This window comes from Arvicola amphibius, chromosome 5, assembly GCF_903992535.2.
Source record: "Arvicola amphibius chromosome 5, mArvAmp1.2, whole genome shotgun sequence".
Lineage (NCBI taxonomy): Eukaryota > Metazoa > Chordata > Mammalia > Rodentia > Cricetidae > Arvicola > Arvicola amphibius.
In genome coordinates this window covers 88,794,741-88,803,999 of record NC_052051.1, presented here as the reverse complement: position 1 = coordinate 88,803,999, position 9,259 = coordinate 88,794,741, and positions in this window count along the sequence as shown.

The following is a 9,259-nucleotide window of genomic DNA, read 5'->3' as shown; positions in this document are numbered from 1 at the left end:
TTTAAGTTGTCCAGGTTGGGTCTGAACTCACTCTGTATCCCAGGCAGGCCATTTACTTGTGATCCTCCCTCCTCCTACCAAGCAGCTGTAATGTATGGGCCTTTAGTCATTTATCTTTTTGAGATAGGGTCTCACATAGTCCAGGTTGGTCTCAAACCTCACTGTGTATCTGAGAATGACCCTGAACTCCAAATACTCCTTCCTTTCCCAATTCTAGGATTAGTTTTGTGCTGCCACGCCTAGCTTTAGGTATTCTTTTTTTCTCTGCCCCTGGACAGAATTTCACTGTTTATCCCTGGCTGGTCTAGCACATTCTATGAAGGAAAGAGATATTTTGACTGAGGGTGCCATTGTGGGGCTGGCAAGAAATGTGGCACTATAGAAATTACCAGGAATCCACAAGATGACTCAAGATAAGACCCTAAGTAACAGAGGAGAGGGTGCCTGATCTGGCCTTGCCATGTAGTCAGACTGATGAATATCTTAAATGTCCCCATGGAACCTCTATCCAACAACTGATGGAAACAGAGGCAGAGACCTTCAGCAGAGCTCCCAAAGTCCAGTTGAAGAGTGGGAGGAGTCAGAATATGAGCAAAGAAGTCAAGACCATGATGGGTACACCCACTGGAACAGCTTACCTGAGCTAATGGGAGCTCACTAACTCCAGCCCGACAGGGAAGGAACCAGCATAGAACCAAGCTAGACCCCCCTAATGTGGGTGACAGTTGTATGCCTGGGAGAGACTGCGGGGCCACTGGCAATGGCACAGGAATTTTTCTCTACTGTTTGTACTATCTTTTGGGAACCCGTTCCCTTTGGATGGATACCTTGCTCAACCTGGATATTGTAGGGAGGGCCTTTGTCCTTCCTTGGAACAATGTGCCTTGTGCTCTCTGGGGAGTAGTTGTGGAATGGTGTTGGGGGGAAGATGGAGGGAATGGGAGGAGAAGAGGGAGTGGGAACTGGGATTGAAACCTTTGCTGGAGAGGTTGTGGGGTAAGGGGTACACTCATCCATTGCTGGTGGGAATGCAAACTTGTGCAACCACTTTGGAAAGCAGTGTGGCGGTTTCTCAGGAAATTCGGGATCAACCTACCCCAGGACCCAGCAATTCCACTATTGGGGATCTACCCAAGAGATGCCCAATCATACAACAAAAGCATATGCTCATCTATGTTCATAGCAGCATTATTTGTAATAGCCAGATCCTGGAAACAACCTAGATGCCCTTCAGTGGAAGAATGGATGAAGAAACTGTGGAATATATACATGCTAGAATACTACTCAGCGGTAAAAAACAATGACATCTTGAATTTTGCAGGCAAATGGATGGAAATAGAAAACACTATTCTGAGTGAGGTAACCCAGACCCAAAAAGATGAACATGGGATGTACTCACTCATAATCGGTTTCTAGCCATAATTAAAGGACATCGAGCCTATAAATTTGGGATCCTTGAGAAGATAATAAGAAGGTGAACTCCCAAAAAAAGATATAGTAATCCTCCTGGATATTGGAAGTAGACACGATCGCCAGGCAAAATTGGGAACTTGAGGGTTGGGCAAGACTGGGCCAAGGGAAGATGGGGAGAGAAAAGTGTGAAGGGGAGAACGGGGGGAGCTCGGAATGGGGTGCTTGGGATATAGGAATGGTGGATATGGGAGCAGGGAAGCATATATCTTAATTTAAGGAGCTACCTGAGGGTTGTCAAGAGACTTGACCCTAGAGGGGTTCCCAGGTTTCCAGGGAGACGCCCCCAGTTAGTTCCTTGGGCAGCTGAGGAGAGGGAGCCTGAAAAGGCCAGTTCCTATAGCCATACTGATGAATTTCTTGCATATCACCATAGAACCTCCACCTGACGATAGATGAAGAAAATGACAGAGCCCCACATTGGAGCACCGGACTGAGCTCCCAAGGTCCTGATGAGGAGCAGAAGGAGAGAGAACATGAGAAAGAAAGTCAGGACCGTGAGGGAACCTCCAGCTGGTGACAGATGGGGAAGGTGACTGAGCCCCACATTGGAGCACTGGACTGAGCTCCCAAGGTCCCGATGAGGAGCAGAAGGAGCGAGAACATGAGGGAGAAAGTCAGGAACGAGAGGGGTGCGTTCACTCATGGAGACGGTGGGACAGAACTAATGGGAGATCACCAACTCCAGTTGGAATGGGACTGATGGATCATGCGACCAAATCCGTCTCTCTGAATGTGGCCAACAGCGGGGGCTGACTGAGAAGCAAAGGACAATGGCTCTGGGCTCTGATTCTTCTGCATGGACGGGCTCTGTGGGAGCCTTCTCAGCTTGGTCGATCACCTTCCTGGACCTGGGGGGAGTTGGGAGGACCTTGGTCTTAGCATAGAGTGGGGAACCCTGATGGCTCCTTGGCCTTGAGAGGGAGGGAGGGGAGGTATGGGTGGAGGGGAGGGGAGGGAAGGGGGAGAAGGAGGGGAGGGAAGGGGGAGGAGGAGGGGAGGGAGGGGGAGGAGGGAAGGAGATGGAAATTTTTAAATATAAAAAAAATAAACCATGAGAGAAAAAAAAAGATATGTAAAATTTAAAAAGATTGTTTTCTTTTTTTAAAAAATAAAAATCAGATAGTTTGTATTATCACCAATAATTAGACTGCTTATTGTTTTAGCCCATCTTTCTCATTCAATACTGTTTCGGGTGTCTACTTCTATGTCAGCTTATGGTTCTCCATCCATTAAATTATTACTTTACCATTCTGCTTCATTATAACACTTATAAGACACCTGCTGTCTGGACAGTGGGTGATTGTCAGTCATTTCACACTCTATCAGTCATATGTGCCCCTTAACTGAACCAGTAGGTCTATAGCTAGAGTCATAGAGGCCTATAATTTTTGTTTTCTTATTTTTTAATATTTGAAATAAGAATTGAGAAATTTTCTATGTAGTAAATAAGTATTATTTAGCAATACTGAATTTTGTTTTTTCTGTTTAATTTTTCAGCTTAGTTGTATATGTTGCTGTAGTAATAAAATCATTTAATCATTTAACATTATCTAAAATCTGTTGGAAGTTTATTGGCATTTTTCTAGAATAATTTGAAAAAATTAAACGAGTGGGAAGATACTTAACAAAGAGAGGTAGTCAAAATGTTTTCCAATCTGATACCCTGAAGTGTATGGATGCACTATTTTCTTTTGATACTAACTGCTTCTGGATCACTTCTTTCTGTACTTAATAGTATTGTTTCTCTAAGTTTAGAGAAACCTCAACAGGGATTTCTTATAATACTAGTGACATTCTGGATCTGGACTGTATTGGAACTCATTATTATAGATTAGCTAGTGACATGCCTGCCCCCTTGGCACCCAGAAAAGTCTGGGGAGCCATGGTGCAGAGAGAGGCACTTCTGTAAATGTCTATCTGGTGATGTAGGAAGCAGTTGGTGCCCCACTTTCCCCAGCTCCTATACTTTGCCGTCTTTCTGATGTAACAGGTATTTGAAGTGCCATTTAATCTGTACATGTTTTACCTTTATTCATAAAGAACTTAAGGGGACTTTTTCTTGGTCAAGAAAATAAAAGTTGTAGGTGATTAAGTGGTAGGGCTAGGCATGATGTTATTCCTGATGTAATTCCCAATGTTATTTCCTGTCTTTGATAATTTCTGTTCTAGCTATATCTTCACTGTATGAAGAAACTAGATAGACCCAGAAAGACAAATATAATACTTACTCACTCATAAGTGGCTTTTAGATATAAGACAAAGAAAAAAAAAGCCTACAATCCACAACCCCAGAGAACCTAAACTTGTATATTTTCTCATCTTAGACTACTTCTCTTTACAGAAAAATGTGTGGGATAAGATTATTTTACTCTTGTCATCATTATTTAATATAAGCCTTTTTATGTATTTAATGCATAATTCAGTATAAATTAAACTCTCTTATTCCGTTAAAAGTCTTAGAATAAACTACTGTAGAGGCCACATTAGCTAACTGGTTTAGTATTCAAAAAACTAAGATTAATAAACCAAACAGTCCCTTGTAATTGAAGTACTGTGGATACTTCTATTAACTGTATCTGTGATCCATATTAAAACAACATCACCAATAAAACATTCACCTTTTTCTTTTGGAAACATTAAGGTTTTTAAGTAAAATGTTACAAATGTTTTTAGAAATTTGTTTTTTAATACAATTTTTAGTTTCAAGGAATCTTGTAAACTACTTGACCTCTTGAATCTGAGCATAGATTACTATTATATTGTTACAACTTTTGGAGTGTTGCTGTTACTGTGCTAGTGTAAACCTGCAGGTACTAACTGGCATTATAGTTCCATCAAAAGGACATAAATACAGGTATGTAGCTCGACTAGCTGATGTTCCTCACACAGGATTCTAACAGCATCTGTCATCCCACCATATCTTTGGGGAACTGGGAACTACAGTGGAGACAGTGTTCCAGTGATGCCAGGAGTTCCCTCCGACAGATACGATGAGAAACACTGCACAATGCCGAGAGCAGAGACTCCCTCTCTGCACCAGAATAGCACCCCACAAACCAGTGGTTCTTTAAACTGCTACCCCAAGAACTGTTCTGATCCCCAGCTGAAGGAATCTGCACTATAAAAACTGCCCCTACCCACAGCTTTTATCCCTGTACAGAAAACAGAGAAAAGGTGTGCCATTGCTATAAGAATGGTCTTTTCTTTGGCTCTTTATAATAGCTTCTTTTCCAGTATTTTATATTGCTATTAGATTTAGATATAAAATTAATTGTTTATGTTTTTCTTGTAATTAATCATTCTCAGGACTCAACATTTTGGGTTTGTTTTTTGACAAGTATTTAGTTCATCGTGCTTAGTTTTAATAACATGTCAAATTCGAATGCCACAGTGTATTGCAGTTGCATAAAATATAAAAATATTCATTTATTTATTATTTTTTAAAGTTTGTGGATATTATCTTGATAACTTAGGAGATGGTGTCAATGTAAAGACAATTTAAACATGAGTTCCACTTCAGGCAGTTACTTGCCTCAGCTTGTATATTAGAAAATTAAGGCATGAGGTAAAAATAATTGAATTAAACCTTAGATCTGAAAACTGGAAGGAATCATTGCAAGCAAAATTACCTTCATACAACTTATTATAATATCCTTAACCTGCTCAAAAAGTTAATGTGGCAAGAGCTACACCATAAGCAATGTAAACTGTCCCCTTACATAAGACATTTATAATTCAAGCGTGCAGAACAGGATATGGTTTGCACTCTCAGGGACATAGAAGGGAATCTGTAACCAATCACAAATCACAAATACATCTGTACTAGAAATTGCTGATTCACATCAAGTTGATGTGTTGGTTTTTGGTAGTGTACTGTATTAAATGATGTATTAAAGAGAATCTTTAGTTTCTGTCCTTGAGTGATGCTCTGTCCCTGAGCCTTAGCAAATGATAAGACATCTGTGGTTAGTTGTACAAGGCAGGAAGGGGACACCTGAAATAATGGTAAGAGTTAGAAAAATACCCACATTGGCCATTTTTCAAAGTGAATTTGACTCACCCTGCATATTAATGAAACACTACCTGCTCTATTTCTCAATGAGATTGTTAGCTTTGTGACTTAAATATGCTTAGAGCTGGCATGAGATCTTTGGGCAGGTCTGTTTACATAGCTTTTTTGTGTTAGCAAAATAACTTGAAACAAGTCATGCCTTTAAATTACTAAATGAGAAACTTGCTATTTTAAATTTACCGAATTATTCTAAAATGGGCTTCACTCCTTCCTGCCCTCTTCTCCTGTCTTCGCCCCTGTAACAGCCCATAATCCCACAGCTCCTTAGGCCTTGTGCCTTTTGTGACTGTGTTCCCCAATCCTTTCCTGTGGATGAGACCCCTCTTCCTACAGCTCAGTTTTCATTTTCACCTTCTCACATTTCAAAAAGCCCATGGGACCAGGCATTAACTCTTTCTGCTGGGTTAACCAGGGTAAGCCCCTGACCTCCTTTGAGCATAGTAATGGCCCACTGAATAGCTTGGCCTTCATCCAGCCCTCTCTGAGACTTGGGTGATGCCCATGACTAAAGGCTGCAGTGACATATTTCTTCTCTCATCCATGGGAGCGGCATCTTTCATATCCTCCCATTCTCTTCTAGAATGCTTCTCTCAAATTTGGCCACAATACCCCTTTGATAATCAGTCTAAATGGCTGCATAACATCACCCCAGATCTCAACATTATTTGGAACTTTTGCAACTACTGTGACAAATCTGGGAAATAAAAAGAGACACTCTATGTTCAAGCTTTCTCTCACCTCCACTCCAAGCCTTTTCTCTGCACTTCCTGTTCTCCCACTCAGCTCCTGCTAGCTATCAAGTGGAAAAATAAAACATCTTGTGGGCACTGTGGATTCCTCACACTGTAATAATAACATAACCCTTAGTTCTACCACCCAGCCCCTATGTTCAAACATTCATAATGCCACGATTCTCTGTGGCACTCAATTTTATTATTGCCTACCTACTAGGTGTTCTGGGGTTTATGCCCTGGTGTCCCTTTTTGTTTTCTAAAATTAGGGGTTGTGCCCAGTGACGAACCCTTGCCATCACTAGGTTCCCAGCAACACAACACAACAATTGAGCAATTCAGTTGATACCCTTTCTAGCAGCCCTGGTCATAACTGGCCACTGCAGTAGAACTGACTAATTCCCTAGCTATTTATATTCAGCTTTCCTGGAAATTCATCCAGTATTCCCAATAACTGGCTCAGACTATCCTTACTCTTCAGAATTAAATACACTCATTGGCTGCTGTAGTACTTCAAAAGCAGAGAGAATTAGATTTATTAATGACAGAGAGAAGTGTTCTTTGCCTCTTCCTCAGGGAGGAATTTTGTGTCTATTTTAACCAATTAAGTATAAGAGACAAAATCCAACAACTCTAGATGGATCTTCAAAAACATAAACAACTTGATACCCTGGCCAGTGGATTACTGATAATCAAATATGGACTGGATGCTATACTTCCTACCCCATCTCCTCTTCTTTTGCTTAATCCTATTAATTGTGCCCTGCGTCATACACTTCTTGTCTAGATTTGTTCTCTAACAGATCCAAAAGATTTCTAACCAGACTTTTAACCAGTTACTATTATAGGATTGCCAGCCCCTACCTATGGAACCAGAGAACTGCAGCACTCAGTTACATTTGTGTGTGTGTGTGTGTGTGTGTGTGTGTGTGTGTGTGTGTGGTCTGTGTCTGTGTGTCTGTGTGTATCTGTGTGTCTTTGTGAAATTTACTGGGTTCTTTTTTATTGCTTATATGTATCCTTTTTTAGAACTAAATAATATGGTATTGGATAAACTGTCAGGGTGTTCATATCTGGGAAAGACTAATTCTCTCTCCTAGTGGTCATTAATTCCTTGTAGCTATTCATCTAGAAATGAGCACCCCCATGAGATTTTCCCCATAAGTACTACCATATCAACAAATGTTTCAATTGCTCATGGCATGTTTAAGTAACCATATTGTTGAGATTTCATGGGTCTATCCTTCCTGTCACAGCTGGAAGACACCACCTTTTAGCTAACTTCCTGGTACTCTAAACAACAATCTTTCCACCTCCTTTCCAGCATTGTTCCCTGAGTCATATAGGTGTAGGAATTGTATTCTAGATGTCTATACTGGGATTTTTTTAATTTGTAAACACTTCTAGATTAATTTTATAATTGCATAACTAGCTCCATATTGTTCGTATATATAAACTTTTATCCTTTAAGGTGAAACATAAAATTTCTCCTGTGAAATGGAAAGTTCTATAATTTCCTTCATCTCTGTTTCTGCATTTCAGGAACATATTTTTCTCCTCATCAACCCAAATAATCCAAATGAGCTATAAGGAGTGTGCATTCATAAGAAGAGTCTGTTTCTCATAGATTAGTGAAGCATCATATGAAACTTGACTAATGGAATGGGACAGGACAGACATTCTTTTCCACTGCTGTAATAACTGCATTTTACACATTCTCTAATAAGCTGTATACAATAAAATGCATATAGACCTATAATGCAAAATAGAGCTTATCTACCTCTGAAGTAAAACACAGATGAACTATTCAGCATAGACTGTATTCATGGACTGAAAGAATGCCACATCTTTACAAATTCTGTTGAGTAAGCATCTTTAAGTATTCTTTCAATACTACATTTGGTTGATAATCATGTAAGGGTTATGAGGTTGGAAAATAGATCTCTTTATTCTAGATAAAAGATACTCAAGTATAATTTTCTCAAAACAAATGAATAGTTCTTACTTTCTTCTATATATATATATAATGGAATTACATAAATGCATCAAAGGACTTGTCCACAACACATGCATACTTAACAGAACCAGAGGAAATATGTGCTTGTAAAAGAGAAATTGTTTGTTTCAGAAGAAAGATTGATACTAAAAACTTTCATTGTGGATTGGAGGAAGTAGTCACATTCTCATCCAGCTATATAATTTAAATGCTCTGATATGCACCTCGTATATTGAAAGTGGATAGATAGTGTGCAGTAGTAAATATGTGTTTACAAAATAAAATCCATTCTATAAGAACCATGCATCAGACAACACTTTATTACTGGATGGGGTTTTTTCCAACGTTTTATGTGCCTCATTTCAAAAAAGTTCTTGCATGCTTTTGTCCACACACAATAAGATTTAAAAATGCAATAGTACGTGTGTGCTTTTATTGTAGGTACAGAATGCTTCATACACAAACCTCTGTCATGGAAAACAATGGTGTTTCATTTCTTCATCCATCATGTAACTGCATATGACCAATGTGGTAACCTCTCATGGAGTGAAAATCTCCCTATATCTAACTTATTATTAATGTGTTATATATATCCTACAATGAGAATTTTGGCACATAAAAAAGAATATATTCACTCATGACAAAATTTAAAATACAAATATTTTTGTCAAATGAAAACAATATAGAAAAGTGTCTTCTAGGCACAATGGGACTGATTCACAAATTAACTTGCAGAGACTGTGACAAAACACACAACACTTGCACAGGTTCAAGCTACATGGGCTCTAGTACTGAGGGATCAAGTGCACACAGATTCCCATCTCTTACAGAGAAGGTATGTATGATTTAGACCTGCAAGAAAGGGAACGTCTGTTTTCTCTAATGGAGAGCCACTGGTATAATAAAGTCCAATGTCTAAGTCCATTTGGACAACAAAAAATAATTCAAGGGTTTTTTTTTGCATGTGTGTGAGGTGGAGACTTTGTG